The 22,730-nt window shown below is 54.8% G+C and overlaps 1 long non-coding RNA gene across 1 annotated transcript in view; it reads right to left on the bottom strand.

Moving 5' to 3' along the window:
- Positions 1-9,357, bottom strand: part of LOC145528920 (uncharacterized) — a 36,932-nt gene extending 27,575 nt beyond the window's left edge. Inside the window, exon 1 of the long non-coding RNA XR_014070791.1 lies at positions 9,204-9,357. This is a non-coding gene — a long non-coding RNA (uncharacterized LOC145528920). The remainder of the gene's footprint in view (positions 1-9,203) is intronic.
- Positions 9,358-22,730: the final 13,373 nt, after the last annotated feature.

Raw genomic sequence — 22,730 nt, 5'->3', positions numbered from 1 at the left:
AGCACAGTGAAGCCCCTAAGCCTTCAATCGTGTGAAATTTTCAAAAGATCTCTAGAAGCAATCTCAGGCTGCCTGACCCCTGACAGGCGCCGATCTCTTTATTCCTCTCTCTGCCGGCACTTCATTTGTTGGAATATCTTTCAGATTTGCACCTCCAGATGACAAACCTGAGTGTTTATTATGTGTACATGAATCGGAAATCTTCAAGCCCGCACAAAAGCACCATCTTAAACATAATATTTAATTTCCCGGCCTAAGTGCCTGCTTCTTTATTTGCTTTTCATTAGCTTAAATATTTTTTCCAGGTCTCCCCATGTGTCACTTTGATATTTAGATGATTCTCTCTTTTAATCATCATTTCCCCCTTGAAAAAAAAATCCCATGTCGCCTGCGTCTGCGGAACTCACAGTGCCACGTCACTGCGCGGCCGGCAGCGAGGCCGCGGAGCTGGACGCAGAACCGATCGGAGTCTGGGGGAAGCCTCTCCGGGCGGGGTGCGGGGCGGCGGTGTCTCAGAGAAACGCTTGCTTTGTAGCCGGCGGCCAGGGCTGGGCTGGGACCGGTGACCACCTCGTGTCTCATTCCACCTCTCCTCCTTCAAGCCTTTTTAGATTCTTCTTCAAGAATACAACAAAACCTCAGGTGGCATGGAAAGGTGCTGCTTTCTGCCACTGGGAGTTGGGCCCGGAGCTGTGTCTTGAACCAGGGCGCCGAGTTCAGACATCTCACCCCAATCATGCAGGCACTCCTTCCGGCCCCCGCACCCCCTCCCACCAGGCTCTCTGTGGGCCCCAGATCCTGGGGATTTGAGGGCGCTAGAGGCAGAGGGTGTGTGGGGGAGGGCTTCCTGGGAGACGATTGCTTTGTTAAACTTCCCTCTGTCGAATAATTCCGCGGACAAGATTTTGGGGTGGGGACGTTGCCCACCCTTCCCCCAGTCTCAGCCCCAGAGTGAGCTTTAGAGCCCAGCCCGGCACCCAGGTGGACCGAGAAGACACGGAGACTCACCCTACCCTGCATACGCGGGAGGTTGAATCGCCACCCACGAGCCCAGTCCCAGGTCGCGGAGGTGGTGGGCTGAAGCCTGAACGCCCCTCCCTCTGTGTTTGGATAGGCCGTGTTGCTATGATTAACTTATTAAACCCCCTCGTAATTATTTTAATTCGATTCGAAAAAATACTTTGGGCGGCAGTTGCGATGTGTTTGTATTTATCCATCCCCCCCCATAAAACCTGTGTTAAAACAAATGTTACTTTTCTCTCTCTGTACATAGACCCTCCCTATTTGAAACAGACCGCAGGGACTGCCATTAGATCGAATGGCAAGTCTTTATGGAAAGTGTTTTGCATAATTACATACCAAAGCCAGAACAGTCACCTCCACATTTTATGGGTCACAAATCATCAACAATTGCCACATTATTGTCCACGAAACCTTAGTCCCTTCATTGATGGAGCGGACTCCACTGCTAATCTAGAACGGGAAAGGATGGAAATTTCTTCTAATAAGAACCCGAGAAGACTATGTCCCCACTGACAACGTGTTTACATATAGTTATAAAGTTCAGAGGACCGAAGGGGGAGAGGAAAGGAAATCGGGGGAAGCCTGATTAAGAGCCACGCATCGGTCTAATATAGATAGCGCATCAAAAGGAGTGTCTGAATGTCTCTCCCCTTTTCAGATCCGACCCCTTCCTACCTTTGTCATGCAGTAATTAAGATATTCTTATTTAGACAGACAGCGTCTCTAGTAACTGAATAATATTAGCTCCTTTGATGTCAAACTTTTGACAGTTATCACACCAGCACTGGGCAATTTAGCACAAATGCCCTCCTTAAAAAAAAGAAAGAAAACCCCCATTGGCTTTGAAGAAATCTAATAAGTGTGATCCTTATCACCAAATGATCTAAATCGCTGCCGACAGGCCGCCCAGCTATAAATTACATTTGGTGTTACATAATGAAACCGAATTTGGGTTTTAGCTCATTGAGGCAGTATTGGTGGGAACTGGGACGACCCCCGCCCCTCGCAAGTCTTGTGTCTCCATTCCCGACTCCCAGAGCCTCTGTCCACTGTAAGAGGAAAACCTCACAAAATCGAGGGGTCAGGGCAGAGATGGGCGAGCCAGCCGAGGTGCGGGCAGGTGCGGGCGCGGAACTCAGCGCCCTCGTTTCGGCTCCAGAGCGCAGGGCAGGTTCAGCCAGCCACCTACTCCCGGATGCCACTTCGCCGTGGCTTTCAGAGCTTGGTCGCCAAATTTGGGATTTGCCAGATGGCAGGATTATCTTCGCGTCTGTTATATTATGTGTGCGTGTGCGGGTGGAGTGTCTCGTCTCGGGGTGCGGGCGAGGATGGGGATGAAAAGCGGAGACCGATCCGCCTTTGCCCGAGCTGCCTATCGCAGCCTGGACCCGTCCCGGGGCTCGGGGCATCTCCGGGCCGCCCCGCGGCAAGCAGCAGGCGGAGTTCCGCCACCCCCGCCCCTATAGACCGAGGCCCCGAGGCCCAGACGCGCGGAGCTAGGGGAGGGGTGAGGAGAGCGCTTCCCTAACTGGGGGGGGGCAGGCGAGTTGGAAGTGAAGGGGGCAGAGAGGGCGGGTGGGGAGGGCTGAGACGGCGACACCTGGAAGGCATTGTCCTTGCGAGCGACACCTGTCAATCTCCGCTCCGGGGTCCCGGGGGCGGGGAGGCTGATGTCACGCAGAGTCCCTTCCCGGCCGGGGGCGGGGAGGATGGGGGGAGGCGGGGGCGAGCGGAGCCAGGCGGCCTGGGAGACGGGTGGGGGAGGAAAGAGAAAATAAACAGCAGTTGCTCTCTCGCGCCGCGTGCTCTGCTCTGAATTTACACGGCCATCAATATTCAAACTTTAGTTATTATTTCTCATCTCGAAGGGCCTGCCGTGCCTTGTCACTGGGGGAGGGGGAATTGGTCCAAGGCCACACAACATCCTCCATCCCTGGGGGCACCGCGCCACCCCAAAAGCCTGGAGGGGGGCTGACCCTCCTTCCAGACCTAGCTCCCTCTTTGCCCGGCGGCTGTTCCCGCCGGAGGTTGCGGGCTTAAGGAGGAAACACTCGGGATGAGTTGTGAAAAGTCTTGTGAGATTGCAGGGGTGAGGGGAGAGTTAATTAACGTGGGGCTGGCTCAGCGAGTGGGAGAGCGGGCGGCGGCGTGGGTGGGCGGGCCGGGTCGAACGCGGAGATGCGCTCGGTGCGGGGGGCTTGTGATCTGGGGGCCCAGCTTGGAGGCCTCGGCTAGCGGGGCGGGGGGGTGTGGGAGGAGGCGAGAGGAGCGACGTGAGGGGTCCTCCGCGGGGGTTCCTGGCGTGCCCCGCGGAGCATCCGGTTGGTCCCGGGGAAATTCTGATCTCCCACCTACCAAGCTGGCACCCCCATCCCCCTTAGCGCTCCTGGACTCTCCCTCTGCCTATTCTTTTCGGCCCGAGCTAATTAGCAGCCTGCCGGCGGCCTGATTTATGGAAACGCTCGGGCGGGCGGAGACGCCCGGCGACCCGCCGCCGGGCTGCCTCGGGGCGGAGAGGAGGAGGAGTCTCAGCGGCCCCCTCCGCCCGGCCGGAAACTGGGAGTTGCTCTCCCCGCTACCCACCCTCCAACCCCGGCGGGTCCGGGCGCCCCCGCGCCCCCCGAAGCCCCAGCCTGGGACGCTGGGAACTCTGGCGCCGGCCGGGCGGGCAGGGGGCGGTGGCCGCGCGGCGGCCGGCGGGGTCCCCGCCGCCGGGTTCCAGCTCGGCTGACCCGGAGGGCGGGCCGAGCGCGCGGAGAGCGGGAGACGTGTGCGCCCGGGTGGGGCACCTGCTTCCCCACGGCGTGGTTTGCAGAGAAGGAAAAGCGACAGAAAGGGCGGAGAGGACGCTGCACGGGGTCGACAGCAGGCCCCCTGGCCGCGGAGGGCGGGGGCGTCTCAGGCCCGGGTGGGCAGCGTGGAAACACCAGCCCGGCGTGGCCCCCACGTCGCTAGTGACTGTCCCCGGGAAGGGGTGGTCCCTTTCCTCTCCCTTCCCCTGGGTCTCATCTTGAAAGTCGTGTGAGTCGGAGCCTCCAGACTAGAGTCGGAATTTGGAGCTGGTCGAAGGCTGGGGAGGGGAGAACCACAGGACAGGTCTAAGAGCCGACCCGCCCGGCACTTGCCTGCAAACTCGGGCGCTGTCTCCTTACTGGCCTTGAGTTGCGCCCGATGGCCCCGAGACAGAAGACGGGAGAGGTGCTCCCAGGCTTCCCAGTTGACCCCAGAAGTTGAGGATGGAGAGAGCAAGGGGAGGACGGACAAAGTGCAGGGACCTGTTGCTGGCGCTCCAGCGGAGTGGCGCCTCTCCCCGGGGGGACATGCTTCTCCAAGCAGCAGCAGCATCGCACAGGGGCAAAGGAAACGGGGAAACCTCTGGGCCCTCCTCGCCCGGGAGGATTGTTGGAGGAAAGAGACCCTGGCAGACCCAGAGGGCTGGAAGCCCCTCGCAGGCTCCTTCAGACTTGGGGGGGGGAGGGGAATAGGGACTAGGGGTTGAAATCACTGGGAAGGGAACGAGCCCCCCCAAGCCTACGCCCAAGGTTGTAGTTGTGGGGAACTTAAGATCTCCAAGAAAATGTGTCAGCTTTCTTTTAAAACACCCTAGCAGTTCACCTTCCTTAGAACCGCATGTCCGACCCTCTAACTGGGGGAGGTGCAGAATTAAGACCTTTCTCCCCATCACGAGACCTCCGGATGCCTGTCCTAGGGGGTCACTGTGTTTTCCAGGTTCCCTCCTAGATAAGGCCATTTGATGTCAGTGAGAACCGGAAGCGCTCCCAGCGCCACCCACCCAGGGCCCCTGGGAAATTCAGTTTTCTGCTCTCCTTCAACTTCCAACTTCTGCAACCAGTTCCAAAGGGTTAGTCATATCAGGGGTCAGGCAGGCCCTGGGCTTTCTACACCTCCGCTGGAGGAAGTTGACACCCTCAGCTGGGTGGGGAGCTGCGCTGAGCATCCATCTCTCTCATGCATAGCGTTTAGTCCCCTGGGTGGTGGCCCCTCTGAATTTCTAACCGTGCTGAGGGCTGAAGTCACCTGCCCAGACAAACTGCAGTGGCCGAAACCTGCCCAAGTCTAAGTGGAAAGAGAGACCCATCCCCGTCAAAGTGTTGCCTTTAGGCAGCGAGGGTGCCAGGACTGCTGGGTCACCCAAGGGCCAAGCTTCAGTCTCAGGGCCTCACCAGGCCACGACTCCCAGGGCAATCGCAGGCCGGTTTCAGAATCTGCAGCCTGCCCAGCAAACGCTGGCGGTTAGACGCCCAAGTAATATTCTTCATTCGTCTTTTTCAAAGTTGATTTATCGCAATCGACAGGTTAAAGCCTCATCTGACTTCATTACTTTTAAAAGCTGTCTATTTCAGAACTGTCACTTTTCATCGCTTAACTCAAATAAATACTTGAAGAAATGAATTGGAAGAGACTTTTAGATCATGTTTATAATTCTTGGTCGCCACGTTAACATTCTAATGACCTGACCCTCTGAGTTTCTGTAGACTCCTAAATCGGACCGAAATTCCCTCCATTTATACCAGAAAATGTCAGGGAGGGTGAGGGAACCGGAAATACGGACTAAAAGAAGTGCAGCTGGTGACAAGTCGGCGACAGGGTGCAGCTTCAACAGTCTTCCCAATGGGGGGCCAGGGCCTAGGCCAGGTACCCAAAGCCCCTAGGTAAGGGGGCAACTCTCAGGGCAGGGCTACGGGATCGAAATGCTGAAAAGAGGGCCCAGCCTACTGTCTGCGAGTGGAGCCCGGGTCCCAGAGAGCCGGGAGCAAACCTCAGAGGAAGTTCATGCAGGATAGAGTTTCTGTTCACCGTGACTATTTATTACTAGTATTATTTCTGACATTGTTTCCAAACTGGTCCTAATGGGCCCCACGACCGCAGGTTGAGAGTGAGTGACGGGGTGAAAGGCAGTTCCTGCCTGTCGTCTTTGACTTAGAGCTGTGAGATACCCACGGAAGGCAAGTGTGGAAATGAAATCCTGTGGCTGGAAATAGTTAAATAATTTGAAATAGTCTCTTCTTGCATTTTTCTGTCATTTGCCAATGCTGCGTCTTCTGGGGCTAGCGTTACACTCTCTCTCTCTCTCTCTCTCTCACCCACCAACCCACAGGGAACCAGCTCTCAGAAGTATAATAGGTGGAGGGGAAAAAGAAGGGAAAATAGAAAGGGGGGGACACCAAAGGGGGGAAAAGTTTTTTTTTTAAGAGAGAGACAGAGAAGGAAAAGAAAGGAAAAAGAAAAATCTGTCAAAATGGAAAACTGCCTAGTTTGGGGACAAACCAATAAGGACTGCATTAGATTTTCCTTCCTGTATTTTTTTCTTAAAATATATGTATGTGTGTAAATGAAGAAGAAAAAGAAAAAAAGAAGGAAGGCTCCCGAGCCTGGGGAGGAGCTGCGTAACCCTCCGGAGTGTCCAGGCCGGGGCTGACCCCGCGAGCGCTCAGCGGTCCAGCGGGTCCTGCGCCGCCGCGGCGGCCCCGCCCGGGTCCCGCTGTAAATACGAACTTCGCGGGCTCCCGGGACCACGCCGCCCTAAACGCGCCCCGGCGGAGCCCCGCCGCGCTCCCCGATGCCGCCAGCTTCGCGGTCGCGGCCCCGGGCCTCCGCCCACCCCGAGAACCCTCAGGCCGAGCGGGTCTGAGCGCTCCCCGCTTCTTGGCGCCGAGGCGAAAGGGAGGCGGCGGGAGTGACGCTCGCAGGCCGCCGTCTCCGCGGGAGCGAGGCCGCGGCGCTCGGCGCGGACAGCCCGGCGCTCTGCCGCGCCCTGGAGCGCCACCTCGCTGCGGAAACGGGAACTCCTCGGCCGCCCCGCGCAGCCTCCCGCCTCTCTTGACCGTCAAGAGTTTTCCCTGCATCATCTAAACTTGAAGACAAGCCGAAACGCACAGGCCTTCCCCACCGTCTGTGACCGACATACCCCGCAATGTCTGCACTGGTGAAAGGGGAAATCATAGGAGAAAGAGGAGCAAATATACAGATACAGCATCACCGAGTCTAAGTGGTGATGCTGCTTTCATAGGAAACAAAGTAAATGAGCGGTGTCTTCTCGGAGGCCACGGATTTGGGCTGTGGTGTGCTTCAGGGCCACTCAGCTGTGGCGGCTGCGAATATCTCCCAGGAGGCGGGTGCTTATGAAGTCAGACCTTCCCAACTACGCTTTCCACCCATATCCACTCATTCTCATCAGAAGGGCATAAAGAGGGGCTGTGCCATGCCTGTCGCCAGCCTACTGGGACCTTGTCCCCCCTCCCAACCCTCGGCTCTGCTGACAAAATAACCACAAAATGCCTCCCCTAACTTGTACACCTGTAGGCCAGTGAAAACAGGAAAGGCAAGAAGTGCAAATCACACAGCATTTCTCTTCAAGGTGCACGTTTGACTCTTGTTTTATCCGGTTGGTAACTTAACTGTTTTGTTCTTCTCTTAAGCTCACACGACTAAAATTACACAGAAAATTTAACTCACTTATATGTGTATTTGTTCAATTTGTTGTTTCAAAGCCCACTGCCCCAGACACAGGGTTATCAGTAAAATATTTCACAAAACAAGACTTTTTCCTGTTAAAAGTAGAGAGTATCTACTTTAGGGTCCCGTGAAGATTTGTGTGGTTTCTTTGTTTTGAGGCAGGTACAGAACCTTTCTCTAATTTAGTTTTGACTGCGTTTGTTTTTGTTTAAAGGAACTCGGTGACTCCCACATAGAATGATGGTTGGACTGGGGACTACAGGGTGGGGGGAGACTGTGCGTGTCGTGGTGGGTAAGCCTCGGAATTTTCCTGCCTGAGTAAATGCAACATAGAGAGCCTTTTCTGGAAACTCTGCCCTCCCTGAGTTGGCAGGGTGAGTTCTCAAAGGGCTGGCAGGCAAGGAGGGAATGCTCCTTCTCCCTGTAACCAGCACTCCTCAGTGAAGATTAGGGGGCTCTCTGAGGGCCCTTGCTCGCAAATTATAGGGCTGCATCAGGAAAATAGCCACGTTGGCTTGCTGGGTGGTTGTTCCTTCTCCATCAAGCCAGGAAAGATTCCTGAGAGACCCGATGGGAAAGAGGCCCCAATTTCCTAGCAGGACTTGAATGAGGATTCCTCATCCCAGCCAGCTGAGAAGGGGTGGCACAGCCCCTGGGCCCTCTGGGGCTTTCTCACCAGAAGGGATGCTACGTTGGGGTAGAAGGGAGTAGCTGAGAGACCCCGGGAACTAGGAGACAATTCCTATCAGGGTTCAGGGGTCCACCGAGGGACAGGGATGAAAACAGAGGAGAGGAAAGCAGAGAAAAGTATAGGCTTGAATCTATGTGCCTCTAGTTCTGAGAAGTCTCCAAATTGAAAAGCTTTTTCTTCTTTCTCCTTCCCTCCTTATCTTCCCTCTCTTCATTTCTCTCTCCTCCCCCTCGGCTTCTCACATTCAGATTATCTGTGTTTTCTTTTTCCCCCACCGAATAATTCCTGGAGATGAAAAATGATTTTTATTGCTATTACACTTCCTACCGCAAGATGCAGTGCAAGGCGGCAGAGTTTGTACTACAACTATGTCACAATGTTTCACTGATGCAAAACATGTAGCCAGAGGGTGTTGCTAATGACTCCTGGATTAGAGAGAGATTGAGACTGGGAGAAGGAGAAAGAGAGAGAGAGAGCAAGAGAGGAAGAGAGGAAAGCAGGAGCGAGAGGAATTTCATTAGAGGAAAGGGGAGGAGGGTGGCACCACATAATCAAGTCTAATAATCTCATCAGGGTATTTTCAGATTTCGAGGTTTTAAGAGTGTGAACTAGAGAGAGAGCAATACCCTTTTAAACACCATAAAGGTTGCTTTTTTTTTTTTTGCATGTTAAATAACTATTAATTATGTTTACAGTCAGTTAAGTGAAGAACGCTCCTTTGGAAAGAATCAAACTTCGGAAAACCCTTAACGTCAGATTAAAGGCTTTTCCAGGAGCCGCCCCGCTTGGAGGGAGGTGGGGACCCGGTAATCACCCCACAGTGTGCGGACCGCCCCGGGGCCTGCGGAGGCTCACCGCCCTCGCCCGCAGTCGTGCACACACTCGCACACGTGCCCGGGGCTCAGCCTCCGCTCGGTCTTGGCGAAACAGCCCCTCCGGGCTCGGAACTCCCCGGCGCCCTCCCCCCGAGACCCGCTCTACTCAGGGAAGCGGGAGGTTTCGAGGTTCCTACCGTGGCCCGGGCCGGTCCCACCGCCCTGCGGTCCGCTTCTGCCCCCCGGGGCACAGCGAGGAGGGCATCCCCTCGGGGCCGCGGCCCTTTGAACCCGTGAGCCCCGGGCTCCTGGCCGGCGGCACGGAGCTCGCTCGGGGCCCGGCTGTAGAGCGGAGTGTGGGTGGCGGGCGGGGTGGAAGGGGAGTGGGGGAGGCGGAGGGGCGGAGGGGCGGAGGGGCGGAGGCGGGAGCCGGGCGCTAAGCCTGGAAGCTTGGCTGTTTACCCAAACGATTTTCCTTTCAGGCCCGAGACACCAATGAGACAAGATCAAGCTCCCCTCTTCGGGGTGTGTGTGTGTGTGTGTCGCCTCCTCCAAGCGGGGCTTTGTGAATGGGGGCTCCGGGGCCGCCGACGGGGAGGGACCAGAGGCTGACCCGGGCGCCAGCGCCTCCTCCCGGGAGCAGGGAGAAGCCGGGAGGAGGGCGAGGGGTCTGAGCGCATCGCAGGCGCCCCTGACGCTCAGTTGTTCCGATCGAGGGAAGCGAGCGACGGGGACACAGGCCGCGGAGAACCGAGTGCCGCATCCGCGAAGGCCGAGCCGGGAGGCGCCTGGTCTCGCGCGCGCGCGCGCGCGTGTGTGTGTGTGTGTGTGTGTGTGAGAGAGAGAGAGCGAGAGAGAGAGAGACGCCTGGTCCCGTGTGTGTGTCTGTGTGTTTGTGAGAGAGAGAGAGACGCCTGGTCCCGTGTATGTGTTGGGGCGGGGGGGGGGGCGGTGAATAATGTGAATCACATCCTCCTTCCAGTCCCTTAATTTCCGATCCCTCCAAAGCCCCAATCTAGCTCCTTAGGCCACTGGTTTCTTCCCGACTCCCTCGCTTGAGATCTAGTAGCTGTAAATTAGGCCAAGGTTTTGGCGATTACGGTACAACGCAGGCCGTGTAATCCGCGCCGCTGGGCTTGCGCCTGGGTCCCTCTTTGCTCCGGGGGTGGGGGAAAAAAAAAAAGATTAGAAAGCAGGAGGGGAGGGATGGTCTGTATTGACAAGGCATTTGTCATTTTTAAAGAGCTCCACATCCAGGGATATCCATCAGCCTAGGGGAAGTGGGGAGGAGGCAAGGAACGCGGATGGGGGCAAAGTCCCCGGCTCCGCGCAGCAGGTGAGCGCTCTCCTGGGCGTGGCTCCCGCTGCAGTTCCAGGGGACACCCGCCGCCGAAACGTGGTTTGCAAAATAATAACAACAATATTAGAGGTATTATTGATAATAAGAAGAATCAGGAAGGCGGGGTGATATTTAATTGGGGTCATAAGATGAAATCCGGCCTGAAGGTGTCGTATGTATATTTAGTGGCAGGTCTCCGACAGCTCAGCCCAGGCATTCAGCCCAGGCCGATGAAAGGCTTACCCAAGAATGTGTTTCTGAAAGAAAAGGGTGTCCTTCCGATGCTTCTGACTCAGCTATTATTGCTCCTCCTGTTTCGGCCTGCCCCTGCCCCCCGCTCCAAACCCCACACCGAAGGTCGTAATTTTTTCTTGTTTGCTTTAAAAATCGCCCCCCCCTCCGCCCGCCAAGCTTTCCCAGGAAGTTCTTATTTAATAGAAGTTCCCATCTCCTGGCGCTGACCCGGGCAGAGCTCAGTAGAAACCGGGTTAACACTTGCTTCGGGCCTCAGTGTCTTGGGTTCACGGTGGTTCAGACCTGGACAAACACGCTCCGAGAGGGAGGAAGGGCGAAGGCCCTCGGGTGTTGTTCCCGTGTGTTAGGGGTGGAGGGCTGTGGCTCTGGGCTCAGAGGGGCCAGAAGCAGCTGTTGAGCATCTAGGTACGAGTTGGGGGCTGGGGGACCGCGGCTGTGCTGTGGTTGATCTGGAATAAACGTGTGTGAGAGAGGTGATGCTCATGGAGGAACCAGAAGTGCCTGATAATGCTAAGAGCCACAGCTAACATTTACTGAGTGCTTACTATGTGCCAGACATTGTGTCCTTCCCCTGGGATACCCCGCAGTGGTCGAGAAGGCCGCAGAACAAGGAGGACCGGAGGGAGGGAGCCGGCAGGTAGCGAGCGAGGTGGGATCCCAAGGCGGCGGATAAGAGGTTCCTGCCTCGCAAGGGGTATTCTGCCCGGAGAGGAGGGGTCGCGCGGGGCAGCCAGGACCCAGGCCCAGCCGGACTCCCGCCCTGCCTGTGGTCCTCCCACATCCGGCCGGCCCCGTGCGGCCACGCACTGTTCGGGGCCCCCAACCTCCGGCCGGGGAGAAGGAAGGCTAGCGGTTCCGTTGCTGTGCCCACTTCTTCCTGCTGGAATTCAGGAGGCAGGTCGACTGGGCCATGAGGAGGGCGAAGGCCTGGCGAGGGCCGGGGCGAGCGCGGGCCGCGCCTAGACTAGGCCCGCGACCAGGCCCGAGGCCTCCTCCCACTGCCCAGGCCCAGGGCGCGGCGGCGCTCCGGGCGAGGTGCGCCTCCCTCGCGGGGCCGCGGGCGATGCACCGGCTCCGAGGACTCCGCCTTCCTCGCGGCCCCAGGCGCGCCCCGGGGCAGGAGCGGGGCGCAGGCCCGGCCGCTCTCCACGCCCCACCCCGCTGGGGCGTCCCGGCCTCCGCTCCGAGGCGGCTCCGGGGAAGGGGGCTCTGGCTTCCTCCTGCACGGCCTCCCCTTCCCACCGCTCCCAAACCAGGGGCTGAGACTCGCCGGTGACCCCGTGCCGTGCCCCGCGAGGGTGGAAGAAAACAGACGCCGCGCTCTGTCTGGAGACAAAAGGCCTCCGCGTGCAGGTTTGGCCGGAGCACGTTTCGCACCCGCCTCCACCTAGGCGGAGCAGGTGGTCGGGGTGGCTCGGGGTAGAGAGCCCCGACTGATCCCAGAAATGGAACACCTCCGAGGCCCAGGGCATCGGCACGATCCGGGTATCTGCTCCCAAAATATCCAGTCTGCCCCCGCCCGCCCCAGTTGCCCCCATCCCGCCCCAGTTGCCCCCATCCCGCCACCCTCCTATAAAAGGGCCCCCTATTCGCTCTTTTTTTCTTTTTCTGACTTCTGGTCTCGTTGCGAATCACCTGGCAGCTAGGAAACACCGGCTCCTGATATCGACCAGTAGAGGTTACTTCTTTCTCTAAAAAACGACTCTAGCTGCTTCTGCTAGACTCGAGGGAAAATTCACTGGTCTTCACATAAGAAAAAAAAAGACTTTAAACCCTTTCTGGGTGCGAGACGTGGTGGGCCGCGCTGAGCTTCCGGTCTCCCCACGCTGACTCACCGCCACACCTGGAAAGCTAGTCCTGCGAAGAAGAAATAGTCTTATCCTGCAGTCTATCATTTTGGTATTACAAGTAACAACCGTGGAAAGAGAAATACCCTCGGCCTAAGAATATTGATAGATGATAGTAGCGATATTCACAATCGATCCTTTAATAGGCAGACGTCATAAATCATGTTCAATTCCCTGACAGCACAGTACTTCACTTAATAATATAATTAAGATGAAAACTCCAGAGGTATTGGAGGCAGCGGGTATTGATAGCATCAAAAATTGCATTCTGAATATGATGATGGAAGGGGAAAGGACTTTTGGAAAATATAAACCCCCTTCCCAAAGGGTGGGGTTTTCAGGGTGCTCTCCTCTGGGCAGCCCTTTTGACCTTTTCAACCCCCCAACGCTCAGTATACACCTTTCCCCGCCCCCCAGCAGCAATCTCCATCTCTGATTGGGTGGACTGGGGGTAGACCAGGTCTTTCTCAGAGAAGGTGTAAGGGAAAATAAGGAGAAATAGGGCTTGGCCTGGGTGAATGTCCTGGGTTTAGGAATCCTATAAAAATCCATTCCTTCAGCCTGAATCTGGAGCGGAAAAATGTTTAGGAGACCTAGGAAATGAAGCTGTTTGGTTGTCTCAATAAAATTAATTTCCTCAACAATGTTTTCAAAATTACACATAAATCACTGAACATACGCAGGTACACCCCATCCACTCCACTTCTGCAGTTTAACTGCCCATGAGCTTTTCCAGCGTTGCTTTCCAGTCAGAATCATGGACCTCAGGATGGAAACCAAAACTTCACTTGAAAAGTAAAAGCAGAGGGGTCAGGTCCTGTGAGAGCCTGATGATTTGCTCCCTGCTTCGTGAGTAGAGCTGATTGTAAGTGCGGCTAAAATTATTTCAAAGGATGGAATATTAATCAAATCAATCTGAGCTGACAAATGAGAAATATTTGAAAGTCAGGGGTAATTTACAACTTTGTTACTAGTTAAGAATCGCCTGCCTTGTAACAGTAATTAATAACACTTAGGAATGATTTGGAAATCCCCCTCCCATGCTCTTTATTTTCTTCTGTCTCTTAAGGAAGGAAAGAGAAAAAGGAAGCAAATGAGTGATCACTAGAAACAGGAAAAACACTGCGTCGTTTGTGGGGAGAACAAAACTGGATAATATAAAAGAAAAGGAAAAAAAAAAGATTAGCCCCATGGGAGGCCATCAGGAAATAAAGAAAATACAGGAGGAGGGACAGTAAATCAGAAAATGAATTCTGTAACCATACCCCATGAGCAGGCTGGCTAAAGGTTGAATTTCAAATGGCCCAGAAACCCCATCAAAATGAACAGTGCTGCTAAAAAATCTTGAAAGTAGCTCAGCTCTGAATCAAGGCAGAGCTCAGGGCATTGTCTGTTTTGTTGTTGTTAACAATGTATTTCTTTATAGCCCAGGAGCAGACGTGTGCAGGCTCTTTCCCAAATTCTATCCCTGGAGACCAGACTGGCTTTCATGTTTCTGATGTTAACTCTCCTCTCGGTCCCTGACAATCCCCTCCCCCCATCTTACATTGATTATTAGATTGTCTCAACCCCACCTAAACAACACACCAAAATAATGACTTGTTGAAAAACTATAAATCATTTCAGTGTCTGAGCTCGGAAAACCACTTCAGTCAACAGGCTTGCTGCGAGAAGGTAAAGAAATCCCTAACCTTCTGCTGAGGAAAAGCTGCTACTTCCCTGAAGTTTTATTTGTTAGATGGGGGAATTTTTCAGGTTGGTTAAAAAAAAAAAATGGAGGGGGGAGAAAAAAACTTTGGCAAACTTTATCTGGTCTTTATTATAAGCCCCAGTCTTGTCTCATTGAGCTCAGGCTGGGTCTCCACAAGGTAGCTAAAGATTGAGATTTATTGGTCTCTAAATGAAAAGATTCATTTGATATAAGAGGTTAACTCAAAGTTCCTATACCGTGACTAGCTTCGGCAAATGTCTCTGTCGAGTCAGCACAAAAGCAGTTCAAAGAAATCTGAAAAACACACACAGATATAGACACACAAACACACTCTCCCACTTAAGCCGCAAATGCAATTCTCTTGTCTTTGTTGTTTCTTCTGTCATTACAAACCTTCAGCTTCTTTCTAGGTGGCTGGGATGGTTGGCTCCCCCCACGCACATGCAGCTGAACTTTGCCATTTTGTATCTTTTGCTTTTACTAGCCCTGAATGAAAGGATAAGGGGAGGGGGAGAAAGTAAAAGAGTAGAAGTGAACTAATTCAAATAAAGCAGAATCCGTTTGTAAATGAGGTGCAGAGAGGAAAGAGAGAGAGGGGCGGATGGGCATAGGGGCTCTAGGATGAAAACAGACAAACTGTCTGAAAATGGATGAAATGGGTTTTCAGAGATTAGAGTCCATGAACCCAATAGGAACCTGGCAGAATGTGAGGTTGTGAAGAAAGGTCCAGGAGAGAGAGCGAAGGTGCCAGAGACTTTTAGAAGGGAGCCGGGAGGTGACACGCCCGAGGACCTGCGATCCTGGGCTAGAAGCAAACTATGGACATGCTAATGAGGGAAAATTAACCTTTGGGTTGGGTCTGTGACATGGGCCCTCTGCTGAATGCCTGACCCAAGGACTGCAAGCCGCTTCGCTCTGCACCAGCGAAATGAGATAATCGCCCTGAAACCCACCAGCCTTGGTGCACACAGGCGCGGAAACACTGTTGTGGAGAGGGCAGAGTAGCTAGCAGCTCCTCCAAAGAAAAGGAAAACAGATAAGAAGCCACCAGGACGATGGCCAGGCACAAAAAGCAAACCTGCAGACCCTAGGTGCATCTGCTTAAGTCCCAAGCCCCTCCAGGGTGGCACATGGATGAAAGAAAGGAGCAGGGCCTGCAAAATAAGAAGTGTCTTCCTCTGTCTTGCTCCTTTCTGTCACCAAAGCCTCAGATAACTGGGCCTCGGTGAAGCAACACAAGGGATAAATGGATTTTATCTCCAGGAACGTGGCCGATGGGCCAGAGGATTATTGCTGAGGCAAAGAAAATATATTGGGGAGGGAGGGAGGGGGCGGGGATGGAGAACAGAAAGAAGTTTCAGAGGACAGACTAAAACAGACCAACAGAAAAGAAATTCAAAGGGAAAATTTTAAAGTGGAGTGGCTGTGGTTGCACGTCACAGACACTGAGACAGTAACACACACACACACACACACAGGGATTTTATTAAACAAACAAGCCAACAACCAAACGCACATCAAAAACACATTGGCTCCTGCTGTCACAGGGAGAGGGGATTTGAAATGATTGCGGGGTTCTGGTAGGGACCCTTATGGCCTTTACTGCAGACTCTCTCTCTCTCAGGGTGTTCCAGAAACCCTGAAAGCCTCGGTGGAGAAGCGGCCTCCCAGAGGCTACGCAGGGAGGACTCCCCGTTGGAGGCGGAGGGGTCGTGTTTCCAAGTAGAGACGTCAACAAACCGCAATCTTAGTGACACTGACAGCGCAAAATTATGTTTAATGTTGTGGGGGGGAAAGGGGAAATATAAAATTAGCACAGAGAAAATGTTTCCCAGACCTTCCTTACAATTAGGGCCGGGCCTGGGAGTGGGCACAAGGCATGGTGGAAACGGGAGGCCCAGGCCGGCAAGGCCACATCACTGAGTACAGGCAAAGCTCCCCCTCCACCCCAGGAGGCGTTCTCACTCCCTGGGAGGAAGAGGAAGGCTTCTGGATGGAGGCTAATGACATCCCATCCCATCCCTTCCCTGGGTTCAGAACCTTTCTTTTAGAGAAGAGAGGAGGTTCTGGATGTCCCATCCTAGTGGAGATGACAGTTCACGGACTGGCCTGCTCAATCCCAAGAGCCACGGGGTTTTCAAATCAGTCATGAAGCTGGCAAAAGAGCTGCCCAGCCTAGAAAGCAGAAAAGGAAATGGGCAGGGGTGGGGTGGGGTGGGGTGGAGTGGGTGGATAGACGCAAAACCTCCAACACCCCCCTCCTTTTGAGATCCTGGGGTGTCCGTAAGCAGAAGATGCTAAGGGGAAGTAAGAACTATCTGATAAATTAGCAAGCTCCCCTCTGGCACTCACTAGCAGCCCTGCCTCAGCTGCCTGGTACAGGTGTGCTGGACCCCCTACTTTCTCATGATGCTCCAGGTCTCCATAGGCACCCCCAGCCCCTGCTAGGACCAAGGACAGGCAGACTGCCACCAGGCAGTCAAGGGGATTGGCCCAGAGAGAGCCAGGGAGGTGGAAAAGGTGTCATTTTCAAAAAGGAAGCAGTTTCTGTTCAGTGCAGATTATTTCCTAAACTGCTTATTGAAAGAGACAGAAGTGTGAGAGAGAGAGACAAAGAGTAAGAGAGAGATAGAGAAAGGATGAATCCCCTATTTTCGTCATGTTGTGGTTATAAAGAATATAATTTTGTCTTTGTCTGGAAACCACTGTATTACTGTGGTTATTAAACAAGCTGGTTTCCCTTCTTAGTGTCAAGGCAAGGAGAGAGGGATAAAGAGAGAGGGTGAGCAGACAATCCATTTTCAAATAATGCAAATTAAAAGTAAATGTATTTTTAAAAACTAAACCTGACTGATAAAGGTAGGAGATGTGAGATGGCAGTAAGAGAGAGAAATGGGAGGAAAAAACACAGAAAAGAGTCTGAATTTTTTAAAAAAGACCAATCTGTGCAGAATAATCAGGAAAAACAATCTGGGATGGAAAAAAGCAACTGCCATTTCCTATGTGGTAGTTCCATGACCTTAGGAAAAATGGAGAAGCAGCTCTACCTTGGGGTGGTGGTTTTACACGTTGATTTTAGCAACAAGTATCAAAATATCTAAACTAATTGATTGTGGAGTTCCTTGGCCCTTCTCCAAAGAGCAATATAGATTTAATTGTATGTTGTTTAAAACTCCATTTCTCGAACAGTGTGAAACATGTAATAAAAGTCATAAACCGTATCGGAGATTCCCCCCCCCCCTCCACTAGCATAAATACCCGACTGACACTTGGAAATCTTAGCTAATACTTTTAATAAGCTAAAAAAACTGGGGGCATCTGAGAGGGGTAGCCACATAATAAAATCTAAACTGTTAATCCATTTTAACTCATTCAAAAAGAACCTGTGGTTTTTGCAGAGGAGGGGTCGGGGTGAGGAGACCCCACGTCAGACACCTGATTTGTTCGAACTCAGTTCAGCTAAACCACACTCCCCTGAAGCAAAGCAAGTAGTGAGTGGCCTTCCAGAAGACAACAGAAGGATCTGTACCGGGGAAAACGGAGCTGCAAGTTGCCAGCGAACTGCCTGGCCCGAGCTCCCCTCTCGCTCACCGAGGCGGGGAAGCCGGTCGGCGGCCAAGCCGGTCGGCGGCCGTGGCTCTCCGCAGGCCTGGGCCCGGCTTCCCCGAGGCAGAGAGGGGGGCTGGCGGCAGGCAGGAGTGCTCCAAAGCGGCGCGGCCAAGTCCCCCCGCGGCCCCTCCCCGGCGACCTCCCTGCATTGTCCGCAGGCAGCCCCGGCGCCCCCCTTCCCGGCCCGGGGCATCTTGGAGGAGGGAAGGGAGACGGGGAGAGCCCCAGTCACGCCTGCGATGTGCTCCGGGATCAGCCGCAGCCCCGGGTTCGCGGCCGCCATGAAGCCGGCGGCGGCGCGCGGGGCGGGCCGGGCCCTGGCGTGGCCACGCGGGCCGGCTGCTGGCGGAAATCTGCAAAAATCCACGTGAGCCGCCCCCTCCTCCAGCCGCCCGCGGCCCCTGACACGGCGGCATTGAAGCCGGCCCGGAGGTCCCCGAGGTCTCCGAGTGTGACAGTACTCAGTATAGCGGGTAGATGGCACAATTTTCTAACATTTAGAGAGAGGAACCCACGCTGGGAGCAATAAGTCCATTTAAAAGCCCTTTATTTAAAAGGAACAAAGATAACTGACAAGCGAAGTACAGAGACATCTCAATGAAATTTCCAAAGAAGAAAGAGAAATCAGAGGCCAGAGCAAATGCGAACCGGGCTTGATGGAACAGGCCAGCACTTTTCCTCCCCTCTCGAGAAGAAAGATAAAAAGACAAAAAGAAAGAGGTGGTGGTCACTGGGGTTTATGCGCGTTAATGATCACAGTCTAAACCAAATTCTATAAAACCCACAGCCACAGAAACTTTAAAATGGCCGGGTGGGCTCTGCCAGGGCAGGTGGGAGAGAAGCCTGATCTGTTCAGGGGAAGATACTTGGAAGTTTTGCCCTCCGCATTGAGGGCTCCATCCTAGCCTCGGAAAACAGCCGCCTCTGCTGTGGCTTGGCTGGTCTGGGGAGCCTGGAGACTGCAGGCCCGCCGGTCACCCACTCTGGGCACACCGGGGCCCTCTGAGGGCCTGGCGGCCGAGGCCTCTGTCCTGGAGCCGCCTCTCCTAGAACGGTGTCTAGGGCTCAGCGAGGATCCGAGGACCTAAGATGTGCTCAAAGGCTGGGTACTTGAGAGCCCACTCGCAGGAACAATTGTTATCTCTTAAAAACCGAGAGGCGCGAAAGGGCGCTCACTGATGTCACCTGGCAAAACCAAGACAGCCCACACTTCATCGTGTGCTCTAACACTGCCATTACCCACTCCCCACTGCCCAAACCTGCAAGCCAGGTCCCGTACTCGTCCAAAAGGCGAGACCGAGACCCGCAGGCCCAGAGGAGACAGAGGAGGGGCAAGAGGCCAGGAGAGGGGCGATGCCCCTCTGGTCCTCCCGGCAGCGCTGGCCCCGAGCGACCCTAACACCCTCCCCCAGCCCAAGCAGGCGGCAGCAGAGGTGAGGTGGCTAAGGCCCGCAGGGGGTCAAATGATTGTATTTGGGTGGGTGCTCGCCGACGTATTTGCTGAGTAAACCTCCCTTGCTGCGTTGAAGGCGAATCCCCGTTGATAAATCCATCATTACCGTTCGGATTCAGGGAGGCAGCCCCGCCACTAAATTCATCTTACATTTGTAGCGCTTTAATAGACATTTATTAAATGCTTTTAGAGAGAGGCATGGGGCGCGTGATTACATCCTAGTTATAGACAGAACATAAAGACCCACGTTAACACCCATTTGCAGGAAGGAAGGAAGAGGTGGGGAGGGGGGAGAAAAAGCAGAGGGATGGGGCGAGGGGAGATGGGGAGGGCGGGGGCACATCGCCTGGGCGTTATTAGCTGGGGCTGCCTGGCGGGGAGCGAGGCGGGAGCCGCGGGAAGCCTCCGGCTGCGAGGCGGAGAAGTCCCCCGTTCGCCTCGCAGTTCCCTGGGCTCCCGTTTGCCCCGCACCCCGCCCCCAGCTCCGCTTGGGGGTCTTGTGTTCTCTGCCGCAGTGCAAGGGATGTCCGCTCTGCCTCCGCTGACCCTCTGCGGTCCCCAGCCCCCAACTCCTCCTTGACTGTATCCCAGGCCTCTCCAAATGACACTCCTTGGAGTAAGCCAGGGAGAGGCGGCAGGGAAGCCCCGGCATTTCAGGATTCCGAGAGAGTCTTTAAAGCGTCTCCTCCGCCCCACCCACCCCCCAACCAGTTAGCCAGAGCGCTGAGCCAGGCCTCCCTCAACACAAAGCAGACAGGCGCCTTGGCCACGGGGCGGGAGAGCCCCGCTCGTTCCAAGGCGTCTCTGGCCCGACCTGCTTGGCCTGTGGAGCCCTCCTCCGTCCGGCGCCAGGAGGGAGCCACGCCACCTTTGCACCTCTGACCATCATCCTGCCTGGGGACCTGCCCCAGGCTAGCCTCACGCCCCTCGACCTCGATCTCAGGGAGCTGGGCCTGCGGGAATGCCTGGGCCTCCAAAGGGCCTAACCCTTCCTGAGCGCCCCAGGGCCTCACCTAAAGGCCCAGTCCCCGGGCTCTGTCAGTTCTGCGCGCCTCCTCGCTCCCCGGGGACGCGGCCACCAGCCCCGGCCGAGGACAGCCTCGGTCAGGACTCCTGGCCCTCCTGGGCTCTTGGTGAGGAACACTTCCGCTACCTCAAAGTTGCTATAAGAAAATAAATACAAGTGACACTGTGCTGGGCCAAAGCTCATTAGTTCGTTGTCCAGGCCTAATAAAGAAACAGAAGCGCAAATTACAGAGTTCAGCTTCCACACACGCTCTGTCACCCGATATCAGCGGACGGCGAGCCTGATTCCAATTGCTCCGAACTTGCTGCGCAGTTCGCCCCCCACCCCCTCCTCGCAAGCAGGAGGTTGGGTGGAAAAATATAGTTCCAGAGGGGGTAATGATCAAGCTTTTCCTCTCGGAAGCCTGCGCCACCTCATTTCCCATCAGTAATCCCAATAAAATTAACGTCGTGGCTGCAATTGAAAAGAGGAGGGCCCGCGACACTCCTGAAATAACACACTCTCCCCCAGCAAAAGGTAAAAAGCAAAACGGCCCTTTGTTCAGCTAATTAACGAAGGCCCAACTCCGAAAGCAGATGTGTTTGCTTAGCTAATCACAAGCATGTTTCTTTCAAGGAACGTCATTTCGAGGGGGCCGCTCTGGGGAATGGGAAAGGGGGACACAGCAACCCCCCCACCCAGGTCCTCTCTGCCTCAGGGGTCTCTCACCCCCAGACTGAGATCCAGAGGCTAAACCAGGCAGCCCATCTCTCACACCTCTTTCCCTCTTGGTCCAACCCCAGAGGCCCACTAGGCACCTCGGGGCTTGCCCGAATGCCAGGCCTGCAAGACGCAAGGGGGAAAACAAATGGAAAAGTTTTAATGACACAGATGCCATATTAAATGAGGCAGTTTTACAATTCACTTTGAATAAGACGCTAACTTATTACAAGTCTGTTATCAGAAGGACGATAAGATTTATAACTCCAAGAGTCAGCTTTTCCCCTTAATGACAATGGATGTTAAAGAGAGGAAATCTGTTCTCTATTAGAGGAGATGCGAGTCCCTTCCCTGTTTTCGGGCATTTACAGATGCGTCCAGGAGGGCAGATACCAGGTCCCTTTGTGTCTCCTTGTGAAAAATTCTGCCTTTCCCCTTTGGCTATGAATCCGGGTCTCCTGGCTGGGTTAGCACCTCGCTCAGTCTGTCAGCTTGAGCTTGGTAGAAGGAAAAAGAGAGAGCGAGAAAGGCAGGGAGATAGATAGAAGTGGGGATGGAAATGGAGGGGCTGGGGGGGCGGTCTCAGGCCTTCACGCAGGAAAACTATTTCCCCCTCTTTCTCTGCCATACAAAAGATAGCTTTCTCCTAAACCAACACAGTAAGCAAACTTTAAAAAACTGGGGTCCTATTACAAACCAACGCCCAGCACTAACTGCTTTAAAATTACTGCATAATTAGATTTAGTTGAATTTCACCATTAATTAGGCAGCCGCACTGCAGGGAGCCTTTGAAATCTGAGAAAATGGGAAAAAATCATCTGAAGCACGTTTTTTAAACCTAACTTCAATAAATCTTGACGAGGCCCGGAATTCAGAGAGTAACCTCGCTCCCCTCCCAGGAGGCTGAGGGTAAGGGTCTCCAGGCCTGGGCTGGAGCTGCAGTTGGACGTTAAGCGGCGATACCCCCGGCGGCGGAGAGCTCAGCCCGGGCCCAAACCACAGTCTCTTACAGAGGCCCTCAGGAGACCCTCTATGGGCGGCCGGATCTGTCCCACGACCGACCTCCCCTGCTCTCAAACCTGTTCGATAAAGGAGATTCCCCCCCTACTGCAGAAGCGCTCCTGTCCGGGGCGCCGTCCACGTCGGCTCGGGCGTTTCTAGGGCCTGCGAACCGCGCCCCCTCCACCCCGCGCCCGGAGCCCGCCCTCGGCCCCTGCGCGCCCCCAGTCAGCCCTCCTCCCGGAAAGCCCCCTTTCCTCCAAGTTTGCCACGGAAGCAGCAAGTTAGCTGTGCCCACGTCCTGCGGGGGATGGCCGACTAGTCTCCACACTCCACCATCCCGCCCCCCCACCCCAACTCAGAGGGGGTCGCGGGACGACCCCCCAGCTGCAGCTCCTACATTAACGAGCGCGACGACTGACCGAGGTCTGTTCCTATGGCCTCGCCCCCTCCCCCTCCACCACTCATTTAAGATCAGCGGTTGCGGATGCAGACTTTCTCTCAGTCGGTTCTTGCCGAGGGGGCAGACCTGGAATAACCTCTCCCGGTCATAAGGGGCGGGGGGCGGACGGAGAAGGGGGCCACCGCGTCACCAGCGTGTCCCCTCGCAGTTCTGCCGCTCTAACTACAGGCACAAGCGAGGCCCGCACTCACTCGCCGGGGAGAGTTTGAAAAGAGGGTTATCTGCCTGCAGACGGAACAGCCTTTAGCCGCCCCCCCGCCCCCGTTTTGGTTTTTTTTTTTCCCCCCTTTCGGATACCCAATGTGTTTCCCATTAGCCGGCC

The sequence above is a fragment of the Giraffa tippelskirchi genome, chromosome 12, assembly GCF_054371585.1.
Source record: "Giraffa tippelskirchi isolate mGirTip1 chromosome 12, T2T-mGirTip1v1.2.pri, whole genome shotgun sequence".
Classification (NCBI taxonomy): Eukaryota; Metazoa; Chordata; class Mammalia; order Artiodactyla; family Giraffidae; genus Giraffa; species Giraffa tippelskirchi.
The sequence above is the reverse complement of the archived record's forward strand: the minus strand, read 5'-3'. Positions and strand labels throughout refer to the sequence as shown.